Source organism: Chiroxiphia lanceolata, chromosome 12 (assembly GCF_009829145.1).
Source record: "Chiroxiphia lanceolata isolate bChiLan1 chromosome 12, bChiLan1.pri, whole genome shotgun sequence".
Classification (NCBI taxonomy): Eukaryota; Metazoa; Chordata; class Aves; order Passeriformes; family Pipridae; genus Chiroxiphia; species Chiroxiphia lanceolata.
In genome coordinates, this window is record NC_045648.1 from 16,436,588 (window position 1) to 16,451,220 (window position 14,633).

General features: G+C 50.1%; 1 long non-coding RNA gene across 12 annotated transcripts in view; it reads left to right on the plus strand.

The window, feature by feature from the left end:
• Positions 1 to 95: 95 nt before the first annotated feature.
• LOC116792915 overlaps positions 96 to 14,633 on the plus strand; it is a 103,564-nt gene continuing 89,026 nt past the window's right edge. For all 12 annotated transcript variants that reach the window (XR_004359304.1, XR_004359315.1, XR_004359314.1 and 9 more), the window contains exons 1-2: positions 96 to 162; positions 1,924 to 2,048. This is a non-coding gene — a long non-coding RNA (uncharacterized LOC116792915). The remainder of the gene's footprint in view (positions 163 to 1,923; positions 2,049 to 14,633) is intronic.

Below are 14,633 nucleotides of genomic sequence, written 5' to 3' on the forward strand. Positions count from 1 at the left end.
ACCTGCGTAACCCCGTACGGGAATAGCGCGGGCGGCGCGTCGTGAGGGGAAATGGCGGGGTTGAGGCTCCCTCACGGCTCCGCTGGGGCGGGGCCGCCAGCGATGGTCCGGACCGGGCCCCCGGGCCCTCAGGCAGTGGGGAGCCGGGGCGAGGAGCCCGCGGTGAGGAGCCCGGGGTGAGTGCTGCCACGGTGCCAGGGCCCTCAGCACCGCTGAGCTGAAGCGTGGCTGGGCTTCGTACCTGCATCTTCCTCTGTACCTGGTGCCACCTCCCCTGCCCTGGGTTTCTCCTCACGGTGCTCCTTTTCTCAGTTCCTTGTTTCCCAACACGCGTGTGGGTCTGTATTGAATTTCCACGCTGCCCAAGCAGCGCAGTGCCTGTGGCTGTGGTCCCCCCGCTCCTCTGCCTCACACCAAAGGCTCTCTAATTGCTTGTGTCCAGCAAACCAAACGCTGACTGAAGCTGAGCACCAACCCTAGCGTTATATTCTTTTTTAAAACATCTGGTTTCATTCTCTTGCGTGCCTTCTCCAGGGTGAGTTGCCCTCCTCAGACCTGCTCCCAGCCCCGAGGCCGTGCTTGAAGCAGGGGCTGTGAGTGCCCTTTGCTGTCTGGTCCATCCAGCACAGAGGTGCTGTAGTGAGGAAAAAGGGAGGTTTCCCTTTTCAGCGAAAGGGAGTTTTTCTGGCCTTCTTTAGAAATCCCAGGAACATTCGCTCGGAGACTTACGACAGGATTTGCAAGAGTTTGACAACTCTGTGCCACAGTGCGTTGGCTGAGGCAGCCGATAATTTTCTTATTCAGTTCTGTGTTGTGAGTGATTGTCATCTCCTCAGAGTCTGACAAAGCAAACAGTAAAGGAGATGGGATAGCAGAAGGCTTTTTTTTTTTGTTGATTTTTTCCCACTATTTAGGATGCAAGGATTGGTGTTCAGCCAGCAGCCGTTATCATGAATTCATGACTGGCCCTCTGGGCTCATTTGGCTGCCCAACAGGTTCCATTTCTTACTGGTCATTGCCATAAAGGACTTCCTCATTTATTTATTTATTCTGTTCCTCTGAAGTTGCTCCTCAGAGCACCAAGGAGGCAGAGTTGTCAGGACAGGGGGATGATGAGGACTAGAATTGCTGGGGGAGGAGAGAGTGAGACCTGGCAGTGGATGGTGAACAGTGATCTTGGGCACTGACTGGGTTATAAGCTTAAAGTGTTATAATGTAATAATCTTTAAGAACGGAATGCTGAAAAAAAAACTAAAGGCTCTTCAGCTTTCTCTGTTCTTCAAGGAATTCTTCAAACAGTTCTTTATCCTCAAATAACTTCCTGGTGAAGTGCCTCATGACAGTGATCATCTTCTCCTCTCAGACCATGTTCAGCCCTCCAGAGCTGCTCTGTTAATATGTAACCCCCCCTTTTCCTTTGCTCAGGTGGTCTTTGGGTTTTGTCAGTAGCTTTTTCATTTGAACAAATTTAATTGTTTCCCCTTCAGTGCTTTTCTGGCTGATATTTGATCTCTGTGATTACGAAACCTCACTGGTTCCACACTCCCCGGGGCACAGGCCTGCAAGGCTCTTGCTGTTACAAACAGCCCTCCAGTCCAGGCAGGCAGTGTGAGAACAGAGCAAATACCTGCCCAAAAACCCTGCTGCAATCAGGGCTTGACCTGTGGGACTGTGGGTATTTATAGCCTTGTCACAGAACATCATAATTAGACGTGCCCAGGGGGCAGCTGCGACCCAGAGCCTTGGCACCGCTCAGGGACCCCGTTATTAGTCCTGTGTCAGCAGAGGGTTTGGCAGCACACAATCTGACATAGCAACACTTTGGGGAATTCAGCCATGCTTCCATTTTGGGGTGATTAGTTTGTCACCTGATGCTAATGCAGTTGCTGCCCTGAAGACTAAAGTTGTCTTTTTTTACAACAGGTTCAGTTTCCGCATCAACAAAATTGAAGCTGCTCAGGAGGAGCCACCTCTGTTTGGTCTCCATAAACTGCTGGAGTTCAGCCTCCATGAACAGTTCTGCAGTGGACTCGAATGAAGCTGCAAAGGTAATTGAAAGATTCATTTTACAATCTGCCAGCAAAAATAAAAAGTTTTGAAAAAGACAAGTTCCCTCAGAGAACATGTTCAGCTAAAGAGCTAAACAGCCATTTCTTGGTTGACGTTTATTTTTAAGCCAATGGAGATCTAGATTTGCCTCAAACAGCCAAATTAGAGGTGAAACTGTCAACTGAGAACTGAACTCAAGCTCCTTATTTCCTTCCCTTGAGCCACCTGGTGCCCAATGAATTTTAGTTAGAGGTAACGGAGAGGGACACAGGGCTCTCGGGTTCATAGGAGTTGACTCAGGCTGAATAAAAGGTATTAATTAAATACCTGTTTAATTATGGAAATAGCAAGCTGGTTCCTTCTGGGTCATTTCAAAGATGTGACACACTGATTCCAAGAGTTTTCACAGGAATACTTTTATTAAAAGCATGGGAAGGGAAAGGTAAGAGTTGTGGGATTTTTAGAATGGAAGGAGTTAAAACTCAGTGTCAACAGTTTCCGCTTTTTTCTTTTTCCTGGTTTTATGAAGCCCTTTGTATGGGAAATCTTTTTCTTGACGCTGTTTCATGGTTTGAGCTGCTTGTGACTGGGGGTGGTAGGGGGACAATGGTTTTAATCAGTCTTCTGTTATTGGAAATGGAACTTGTTCCCTTCAGCAAAAAAAGAAGAAAGGTGGAAAGACTTTTTGTGCAGGAAGCAGACAAAAGCTGTGTTTCCTTGCTTGTTTGAAGATTAGCTAAGGAGAGTTGCACACATGGCACCTGCTCTCACAGCCACTCGGAGCTGACAGCCCTCTGTGTGTGAGCTTTTTGACCTTACTGAGTTTGTGACTGTGGGCTTGGTTTGGAGAAACAGGGGTTTGCCAGACCCTCATTAGGCAGGAGGAAAGGGACTGAGGGTGGGCAAGGGGAGGAAACAGCAGGGAGGGGTGAAAGCCAAAGCTTCCAATTCCCAAGGAGCTCTGAAGACCTGTTTTTCTTACTTTGAGCTCACAAGCTTGAAGCAATTGTCTTTACCCCTTGTTAAGTTGAATTTACGTATGCAGATGAACTCGTTCCCTCTGACCTACTTTGGCCAGTTAAGCTCTAGGCCTGTGCACAATGCAGGATGGGGAGGAGCTTTTCCAAACCATGAATTCCTTTATTGTTGCTGGGACTGGTCATGCGTATCCATAGTGCTTGGCATGGAATCTTTAGCCAGAGCTGATAAACACTGGGCAGCACCCAGGGCAGGATTTGCATGGTCCTGTCCAGCACTCCCATCTTATCAGCCCTTCTGTCTGCCTTTCCCAGGAGTCCTGGAGTCAGTTATTCCGGTTCTGTGTGTCCAGCTCACTGATCTGTGTGTCATCACACCTTCCCTGCTATCAGACTGCTCCCTCAAATCCCTGCCTTTGATGACAGGCCTCATTTAGTCCCAGTTGGACACGCTTTACAGAATTGTACATCCATCCATGTCCATGGAATGGGTGTGTACCTGTCACATTTTATGGGAGCCAACAGGAGAACACATGAGGGTGAGTGGTCACTACTGGTGAGGCTTCACTGGGGGGGGACTAGGAGGAAAAAGTGCAAGGTAGGCTTTTTGGATGGATGCAAAAGGCCTGGAAAATTCAGGAAGTTTGTGCTGAGCCATGCAGATGAGCAGAGGAACTCTAATTAAAATACAGACTCTGTGTTGTTCTCAGAAACTGGGCAACATTCCCCATTCGAGCTCTGCCAGCAGATCTCAGTCCTGGACTTCAGCACCCACTGCTGCTCTGCTCCATGAGACACCCACTCAGCTTGGCCAGCACAGCTCAGTCTCGGTCTGTAACACCTCGTGCTGTTCCAATTCTGGGCCTTTTTGAGCAGAAAATGCCATCTCTCTACTAAATTGTGCCAAATTGCCTGGTTTTGGCTGCAGAACTCATTTTCACTTGTCACCTAACGGGATACCTGGAGACTTCCATCTTGTGCTGTCAGCAACAGAGGAAAAAGCATGTGAATGCCCAGCCCCCTGCTAAGCCCCTAATTATATAGTGATGTGTTAATAACAAACACTCTTTCATGTCTTGGCAGTCGCAGACCTCTCCTCGGTAGTGCAGCACTTCAGAAGTAGAATCACACGGGAAAGATGCAAATCCCAGTTTAAAATAATTGGTATCAGCATGGTCTGTTCCCAGAATGAATGTTGGGAAGAGTCTGAAGCTGTCAGATGCCAGTTGTGTGGATGTTCTGCAGAATTTGAACCATGTTGGACAGATTTGCTTTGCAGAAGTGAGTGTTGCTGCACGGGGAATCTCTTTCCCTCTCTCCCTGGTTGTGAATCTTCCTTCCTCAGAGGCCTTGCCCCCTCCCAGTTTTTGAGAGCTCAACAGTGAGGGTTGGAATGGTTTCCATTTTGGCTGAGACGTCGGGGCTGGAGCTGGCAACATCCACATCCAAATTGATGTGTTTCTTTCAGTTGGAGCCAAATTGCTGGAATTTGCAGTGCTGGTGGCTCACACCCTGTGGTGATCAGCCTGGCTTCCAGAAAATACACGGGAACTGGAGCGGGCGTGACCCCCCTCTGTGCTGGTGAACACCCCAGCAATTAGAGGTGGTGGCACTGAGTGCTGAGCTCCGGAGCGGTCGCCTTGTTTCTGGAGCAAATGGTTCAGATCGATAGAGATGGAACAACTAAAAACCTTGTGGGGAGAAGACAGGTCAGGAAATTATGCTCAGCAAGTGAGAAAACCTCGGTCTGAAGGTGTTGTGATTGCAATTCCATTCTGGCCCCTGTGAGACTCCAGCTGCAACACTGTCAGGTGCCGAGAGCTGCAGAACAACAGGGCAGCTAAACCCCTGTTTATCTGTCAGGTGTGGCCCTCTCAACAGTCATGTGAGTGATTAGGTGTGTTACAGGTGTGTTGTGCTGCTCAGAAAAAAGGATGGGTATATATGAGCAGAGCAATGCTTTCAGTGTTTTCATGTATTCTCAACTTGGCAAGAGAGAAGATGACTGACAGATGCTCAGTCTTATCTTTGGGAAGGAACTCTGAAACCAAAACTCTCAAGTTATTCTTTAGTCCCCTAAATCATTGCAATTTGCATTCGCATTGCTGAGTGTTATGCAGATTGTATCTCTTCATACACACTTTGGATTCTGCATTATAGATGTTATAATTCATATTCACATCATTGCAGCACTAACAGCAGTGCTGGTGTCGTTGGTTGTGAATGTGCCTTGAAATGTTTGGTTTCTGTTGAGTGTGACCTCACCGTGTACCTCTAACTCACAAACCCCACCAGCAAAATTACATGCCAGAAGTGCAACCCTGATTTCTGTTACCACTCCAGAAAACTCCTGAAAGCTAGATCTCTGAGAAGCCTTTGATTTACAGCCCTTCAGGCTGTGGTTGAAGCCCTTGGTGTGGCAGAGGACTGTGGAAGAAGGATTTAGGCAGGCCTGGAGAGAACAGAATAGAGAAGCTGAAGTGTTGGCTGTGCTCTAGGTCTGTCTCCTTGCAGTGCTGGGGGGGACTGCTGAGGGTACTTTGCGGGGGACTGGAGAGCCTCAAGTCAGACTTCTGTGAGCAGAAGGGAGGGAAAAGGCTTTATCTGTGGCTGAGAGCCCCCCAGTTTGACCAGCAAAAATACAGTCGTGCTCTCAGCATTGTATGGAAACAGCCTGTTTGTGTTTCCCGTTCAGTGAGTGTCACGTGCCTGTCTGGAGCAGCCAGTGTGGGGCTCGGGCACGGGCTTTGTCTCTGTGGGGAGCAGGTCTTGTGCTCAGCTGCCATTCTGCCATTGCAGTCCCCCACAGCTGTGGAGGATGGCCCAGGGTGGGGACAGCAGGAGGTGATGGTGACATCAGGTACACACTGCTCACCCTGGTGGGTCCTGCCTTACAGAAGTCACACACTGCAGAGCAGCCCCAGGGCCTCCCCTGCTCCACCCTCCTGAGCCCTGCCTGTTCCTCAGCACCTGCCAGCCAGGTGAGCCCAGACTGTGCTCCAGCTCCAGGAACTCCAGGCTGTGGCAGTCTGGACTGTTCTGCTCTCCCAGGGGTGGTTGATCTGCTGACTGATAGGATGTGCCTTATGCAATATTGTGAGCTGAGCATATTTTAACATGCTAACTGAACCCTGAATCAGATTTTGCAATGAGTGTGTGTATTGGTCTTCAGAGAGGCAGTTGCTTCAGAATTTCACCTCTGGGACTGCCAAACCTATTAGTGTGTTTCATAGTTCACTCTGTAAAGCGCTCACATACATCCCTGTGTTGTGTGTTAACAGGCACAGCTCATAAATAGTGGTGCCTGGCAAAGCTGTCAGCTCTAGATCTGTCCACAGAGGTCTGAGCCACAGAATTTGCTGTGACAGAGTCGTCTCTGGTATTTTCCTTCTGTGTGAGTGACAGGAAGCACAGGACATGGAGTTTTTGGTGTAAAATGAAACCAGGGTTGGAATTGTGGCTGCACATGGAACCAGATTTGTCTGAATTGGTAGAAGAGATCTCTAACCTCTTTCACAAAGAAACAATGATCAGAGAAGTAGAAACATGGCTGAGAAAAGTGATGCACAGTCAGAACACCCAGAAAATATTTTATAAAATAAAGAGGAGGTGAAGAAGCAAGAGAGTGTTGAAACTGGTTGTATGAGGAAGGGCTTGAAAAAGATTTCAAAGAAAGTATCTTATAATCTGGAAACAAAACTATAAACACAGGAAACCACAGAAATCCAGAACACAACCTGTCCTTTTATAAGTATTGTTTCAGGTCTGCTTTTGCTTTAGTGACTGCACAGATATTGCTGAGGCTTTGTGAGTGTGAAATTTCTTTTTCCTTTGTAGTTTTGTGGCACCTGTAAGTCTTGTGAGGATGTGTTGCCTCTAGGCTGGACAACGTGCATGACAAGAAAAGGTCACTAACCAAAAGAGATCAAAGTGAAAACCAGGGGGGTTCCCAGGGAAACTGCTGGGTGACCAACCAGCTCAGGCTCCAGAGACTTCCTTTTGCAAGTCTGCATATGATTTATGCTGTGTCTGTTCTGTGAGCTCGGAGATGGTGCTTCATGAATCCTGCAGGACTGAATGCTCCTGGAGAAATGGCTGTTGTGCCTATAGCTCTGATGGCCCATGCTGCTGTGCTCTGCAAGACAAGGCAGATGGGCTAAAGGGAAGAGAGAAGGCACTGAAAGCCTCTCCATGCTGGACATCCTGAGAAAGACTCTTCCTCCTTCATCTTTACCCAAATATAGAAGAAAGCAAGCTGATGCTTTTCTACCTCTGCTGCTCTCTGGATTTCAGAAATGACTGCAATGACATTTCCCTTCTCAGCAGAGGCCAAGACAGATTGTCAGGTCACTTTATTCCTTCCTGTTTTGCCTCAAGCTGAAACATCACATGTGCAGACGACCTCAGCAGCAAGTGGCTACTCCATCTACTGTCTGGAGGAGGTCATTCATCTCCAAAGGGAACACTTAGACTTTTCAATGACTTGCTCCTGAGGAATCAGCTGCTGACAGAACACTCTCTTTAGCCACACACAGGCTTACAAGGACAGTTTTGGTTGCCCATCGACCTCAAAAACTACACAGTATAAAAAAATGAGCAAGGAAGAACAAAAGTTGTTCTTCTGGACCAGCCTCTGTACAGGGAAGAGTTGACTAAAGAGGAACCTTTGAGCTCCCCAGGAATGCTGTAGAGGGCTGTGAAGTCCTCTGTGTCTGGAGGGTGAGGAGTGAAGGGATGGCTGGCTCTCCCTTTCCCAGGTATCTCACTGTTCCAGAGGTGAAACTGGGGGCTCTGGGAGTCTACGCTCTGACGTGCTGTGACTGCCTTGTGTCCTGCTCTGGAGAGGAGAGGTGTTACTGAGCTTGGGTTTCACTTCTAGTGGAGTCCTAAGATGCCAAATATGGAGGTGTGTGAGGAAGCCTTCCCAAACAAAGCTCCCTTACAGGAAAGGAGCTGATAACTCTTTGGAGTCTGCTGTGGATTTAGCACTTTAACTGGCAGCTGAAGGTGAGAAAGACAAGTCTGGGCAGCTACACAGGACACTGGGCTGGGAAAGGGCACAGCTGTGCACTAAGCACCTGATGACCAGGCTTTGAGATTATCCAGATATCTGTGTTACCAGATGAGGAGCAGGAGCCCACGGACAGCTGGGTTTCCAGGGCAGTGCCTGTTCCTGTCTCTGTTGAGACACAGGTGCTGAGATGCTTCTCACTGCTGGGCTCTTGAGCTTTCAGCTGGGCACTCATCCAGCTGTCCATCACTCCTTGGATCTGGTCCATGGGAAGCCAAATGTGATCTGAGGGTTGCCACTGCGGCAGAGATACCAAACAGACACCTGGAATTTAGTACAAACTGAGGTAAATTCGGGCTGAAAATAGAACTGGGCTGTGCCTTGAGTGCCGGGCTGTGAGTCTGTGGTGGGGCTCCTGCCTGCGGCCATGGCCCTGTGGGTCAGCTCAAAACACAAGGCAGAACCAGCTGTTTGGGTGTAACTGTAGAAAAATCGATGTGGGGCAGCTCAGAACATCAGGTGAACTGAAAGCCAGGGCAGGGATTTTCTTTTTCCCCCATGATTTCATCCTGTGAGTAACAACGGAGCGAGCTCTTCCACTCTTTGTGGTACAACTGACAGATAGTGCAGGGGAGGAGAGACTGGCTCTGTTTGCAGCTGTGAAACCATGAAGGGATATGTTCTGTGTGAATTAATTAATGTGGAGAAAAGGCAGTTTAACTATTTGACAAAAGATTCATTACCACCCACTTCCCAGCTGGCGCTGTAGTGCAGCTTAGCCATGGACTGTCAGATTTCCATCAGCCTTCAGTGTTCCCACTGAAACAGCAATTCTTGCCTGGCGGGACAGAGAGTAACAGTTGGGAGCCCTGTGCTGCTCCTGGGTAACAGGCAAGGGAGGTAGGACAAGGTTCTGCCCTGCTCCAGACAGGGCTGGTTGGTGCTGCATGTCCCGTTCAGCAGCTGCCAGAAACGGGAGCTAAACCTGAATCCCTCTGAGCAGGGATTGAGGTTCATATCCTGGGCTGGCAGAAGCTTTCAGGAATGTTTCCCTTGGCCTTTTTGTGAAATGAGGGGAGTGTTGCCATCCTTCACCCCAGGGGAAGGGTTTCCCATGCAGGTTATTCAGTGTCTCAGCAGCACAGCAAGCAGGGAGGGGCAGCAGTCGGTGCAGTAGCAGTGACATTCTCAGGCAGGTGCAGACACATCTTCAAGACAGAAGCTGAGGCAAATCATAATCACAAAGTCATTAGTCTGCTAACAAGAGCTGGGGGAATAAACCTAAAATGAAATCCTACTTTGCTGTAACAGCCTGTGGCAGATACCTGCTGGGTTCCCGGGGTCAGGACTTGACCCAGGAAAGGCATGTGCTGCCAGTTCAGAGACCATTAGGATGTGTAAACTCCAGATTCCTTCCAAACCTTTCATGTATTTTCAAGCCTTCATCTAGCCCTTCCAAAGGGAAAACTGTTAGGGAGACATTTACATCCACGTGACACAGCCACAGCAGGTCTCAGGGATAGGAACTGAGAGGTGACTGTGTCATCTGTTGCCAGTAAATGGAGTGGCAGCAGAGCTTTCCTGTGCATGTCACTGCTATCAACAGAGCAAAGATGCCTCTAAATAGCACAGGAATGTTTAGCAATTTTGGTCTCATGTGAAAAGTTCAAGCTGTATTTCAAGGACAGAAGGGTATTCTAAGAAGGAGGAGATCAAATCCCCAAGGAGCACTTTAAAATGCCACTGTTAGTGCCCCCAAAATGCCTTTGGCGTATTTTGCTGAAATGACAGTGCTGCAGGTTGTGTCTGTGTGACGAGAAAAGGACACGAGGGTACAGAGCTGGGACACTGAGCAACCTCTCAGATCGTAAATACAAGGCAGCAGGAAAATGAGATCTTTATTCTGAGTAAAGGAAAACACAGAGAAAGAGGGCATCAGCCAAACTTTGGGCGCAGTTAGCAGGGATCTGAGAACAAACTGTGCAAGACAGAGCTGTGAATATTTGCTACTCTGTCAAGACTGAGGGGCACCAGGGAAGTCCCACTTTGTGCCTGAAGACACTTAACAAATAAGCTCCTGCAGCCCACTGGAAAGACTGACCTGGGAGCTGCATGGCAGGAGACTCAGATAAGGTGTATTTGAGAAGGGGAAGGAGTCAGAAGGACAAAGCAAGGAGAAGGACCTGCATATCTCAGACAAGGCTGACCTAGTGAATATACATCTGGTCATCTCTTTGGCTGCCTAAAGCAGAAAATGCTTTTTAAAGATTCCTTTTTTGTGTTCTGTGCATTCTGATTTTCATCTGCAATGTCACCCTGGAAGTACAAACTGTAAACTCCAGTCCCTGCAAAGCTGGGGCTCTGCAGTTGTCCTCAGGTTACTGGGATTCACTTCTTTGCTGGAATAACAGTTGGTCTGAGCTCGGGAGGGAGCTGTGGGCAGTGCAGAGGGAGAGGTGGCTTTGGAGCCTGCCCAGATCAGTGAGTGAGTGAGGGGTTGCACTGGTGCTGGTTCAGCGAGGACAGCTCTGTCAGGACACTGTCACTGTCACCCTCCTGAGGTTAATGCCATGTCAAGCACTGGGACCACCAGTGTCACAAACACATCTGCAGGAGACAGAGCAAATAGAGGGGAGTCCTTGGGGCTGCCAGGGGGGGACAGGGCAGCCTGGTGAGATGTTTGGTGTCAGGGGAGGGTGTATGTCCAGTGATAGACTCGGGGGCACATGGAACTTACCCGTGTCTCTCTTGGACTCGATATGTTCCTCAGCCTAGAGCACCAAGAGGGGAACTTTCTCATTTTTTGCTGTCTGCATGCCCTGAAGCTGATGCTCTCAATGTTACCATAGCCAGCAGTGGTGGAAGAACCCAGGCAAAGCAGAAAAGTGCAAAGAAAAGCCAAATCCTCTATCACTGGCACAAAAGACCACCTGGAACTACCATGAGCAGATCCTAACAGTGTTACACTGCTTTTTGAGGATAAATCATGCACTTGGGAGCCTGCAGAACCCATTGAGCAGGTAAATGCTCACTCATAGTTCACTGAAAGCACAAGTACATACACTCACTGCAGGTGTAGGATGAATGACACTTGGAGGACAGGGATATACGTGGTCGTCTGGGATGTGCTCAGCAACAGGCAGGAGAAACACAGAGCTGCCAGCTTGTCATGGAGCACAGAGCAGACTCAGCCCCGTTACAACCTCGTGTAAGCAGCCTCCTGTCAGCACAGCACTGGCTTGCACCCACCCACCTCTCACCTCCCACACAGCACGCACAGGAGTTTTCACAACGCAGCAAGAGAAGGAACAACCATCCCAAGCCTGGGGGAAATCCCCTCAGTGCCAAACAGACTGAGGTCAGGTGGTGGGTGATCAAGGCTGGTGTTGCAGGGGATGTCTTGGCCACGCAGATCTGTGAGGACATGCAACATGTGATGTTTAATTTTGCTGTCTGGGATGGATGTGGCAGGAAGGAATATTGCAAAAAGCCATTTCTCAGCAGCAGGTGCCGGTGCACGAGCCAGGGTAGGACCCAAGGGCACATCTGGCCAGATGCTGCCAGTGCCCATGCTGGGGAGGGCTGGGACATGACACAGTGCTGCTGCTTCTGGCTCACAGGGAGCCCTGGGCCGAGTGAAATGTTCTGGTCAATTGAAATCCCATTTGATTTCGTTTGTCATTTCGTTTGCTGACTTTATTCCAGCAACCATCATGTGGTGCTGAATGATCTGTGGCTGTAGCTGAGTCTGGCTCTGATGCTGGTCCCTTTCACTGAGGAAGGGCAGGAGTGTTTCCAGTTTTCAAGTGTTTTCCTGGCAGCCAGGAAACCTGTGCTTCCCAGGAGTGGTGTTTCCTGGAGGAAGGCTGACTTCTCCAGCACATTGCTCTCCTGACAGTGTGGAATCACAGAGCTAGGCCTGGCATCTCAGGCCATGTTTAATGTCCAGCCTCCTCTCTGGGTCTAATGAAGGGGCCAGAGCCCTTTCTGGATCTCCTGGGGATGGGACACCTCATTTTCACCCACTTGGAATATAAAATGACAACTGTGGATGAACTTTATTTATTCTGTCTGTGCAATGCATCTGTATTCATGAAGCTCCTTGGCTCCCAGCACTAGGAGCAGTAACTTGCCCTTTAAAATGATAATAATCCCAAGCAAACCAGGCAAACTCCCTACAGAGACAAAATTTGTCATTGTTTTGCTTTTGGCTTCGCAAATGTCTCGTGTTTCTCCTCCTAAAGTGTATCCTGCTGCACCGACGGGCACGGGAATGAGGTCCCAGGGCAGGCAGGTCTGTGGTGTGGGCACGAAGGTGCCTGGAGCACAGTGCTGAGACAGTGGGAGACAAGAGCAGCTGCTGAGAGGCTCTATAAATCCCCCCCAGTGGTGGTACAAGAGCAGACCGGTGAGGTTTTGGCTGCTCAGGACACCTCGAGGTGCAGCCACACACCTTGGGTGATGAGCAGCGACCGGCGTCCAAGAGGAGGAGAATTGCTTTATTCCTCACTCCTCTGGCAGATACCAAACTCAGGCCCCCAGCAAAGCCTCCGTGAACCTCCTCACCTTTATCTGAACTGCCCAGCTCTGCTGGGAAGCAGGAGGGAAGCACAGACACTGTCTCTGCTCGCCAAAATCCCTCCAAGGTGCGTGGGGGTCGGTGCTGTTTTGGGCGCTGCCGGAGTTGGTTCTCTGCGGGGTGTCCGTGCCGGGGGTGCCCGTGTGCGGGATGCTGCGGTGCCGGGGGTGCCCCGGAGCCGCGGGAGAGGGCGCTGCGGGCCCGCGCTGCCGCAGCGCTGCCGGGCTGGTCTCACAGCGACAGCCAGGGAACCTCCGAGCGCAGGGATCCCCCTCCGAGGGGAGACGGGGATGGAAACTTCATCCCAAACGGGCCGAAGAGGGGAGGGACAGATCGTCACCGTTCGCCTCTGAGAAATAAGGAGCCTGCGAATTACGTTATATTTAGTGCGGGGGTCTCTTTGCCTAGAAGGTTGTTTTAGGGGTTTAATGTGCTTTCAGGTTCAACTGCTGCTCACCAGAAAGGATGGTTGGTTTTGATTCGTAACATCAGATGTCTTTTCCCCCTTCTTGTTCTGTTTTGGTTGTGCCCGCAAAATATTCAATCCTGAAGGCTGTCACTAGAAAGAGATGTTAGAAATGGTCCAAATCTACATCAGAAAAGGTGTATCATGTCACAGGCATTCGTTCTCTTCCCATTTCCATGGAAACGTGCTAGCACGGACTTCGGCGGTGTCAGGCAGAGCAGCCTGGCCCTCCAGCCTGGCAGGATCGAGTGGATGGTCTCCAAGAGCAGCTGCTGGCAACAGCTCACTGAAATGTGCCGTGGTTTCATAAGCTTTGGAAAGACCAGGTAGCCTGGTCCTTTAGAGTAACAGCGCTTGATACATCGCATCAGAAACAACAGCTGGGACAAACATTTGACTCCCAACTTCCCCCTTCCCGTCCTACCCTTCCGTCTCCCCGTGCCCCGTCCGGTCCCGCAGGGAACACCGCACGCCACGGGCTGCAGTTTTTAATTTCCTGGGGGGCGGCAGGGGTGGAGAGCACATCTTGTGGCGGTTGACAGGCTTTTTGTTCTGCGCCAGTCCTTTTATTAACCCCCTGCCAGATCATTCCCTGTCTGCGCTGAGCTGCCCCCGCTGCGTTCGTGATGAGAGTGTTTGTAGCAGCAGGGCTGCCGTGGGAGATTAGGGGATCCCGCGGCCCGAGCGGGGCCGGGCGCTGGGAGCCCACGGGGCTGCCGCAGCCTCGCCTCCATCTGCCCCTGCCGCCGGCACAGACACCTCTTATTAACCCCGCGGCGACAGCGGTGGCCCGGCTGATCCCCCGCCGCCATCCCGCACCTCCCGTGTCCCACCTGGCGAGGGAGTGGTGGGCAGGCTGCCGGCCGTCCAGCCTGTTGCAAATGGAGAGGGATGGGAAGAAGGTGAAGGCAAGAGCATTGTCTGCCGCCTCTCTGCACTCTGCCATCCCTCAGCTTCACCCAGCCCTTTTTACCTATTGTACATCTTAGGCAAAAGCAAGTGTTTCCACTCAATAATCTTGTCCAGTTCTCCTTCTGTATTTAGGGCCTCAACACTGTAAAACATTTATCCCAGACCCGGGACTGCAGAATTTATGGGAGCAATTGAGATCTTTCTGGGCAGTTGTTTCCTTTTCCTTTTGGATCAGACTGCTGGTGGCGGTTGATTATTCAGACAAATTAATTTGGGATGTACACGCGAGTTCTAATTAGCTGCAATTATTCACTTATTTTCCCCCTGCTTCCCTCCTACGTCGCCAGAAATGAAGAAAATATCACCCTAACACAGTGTGCCCTGCAACAATTATCCCCCAGGCCAGTCCTGAACCTCTCAATCTACAATCAATACCTTCATCTGTCAGCCACGATTAATTAAACGCAATCCCACTTTCAGGGCTTTGATTCATATCACCCCAGAACATCTTACTGGGTATTATAATCCAAACGTGATTCTAATACTGTCCTCAAGTGCAGGGGAGGGGCTGCCTGAGACACCAACCCCCAAAGTCATTAAAAGCCAAGCAATAGAGGGGCTCTTGTGAGGGCAGTGATG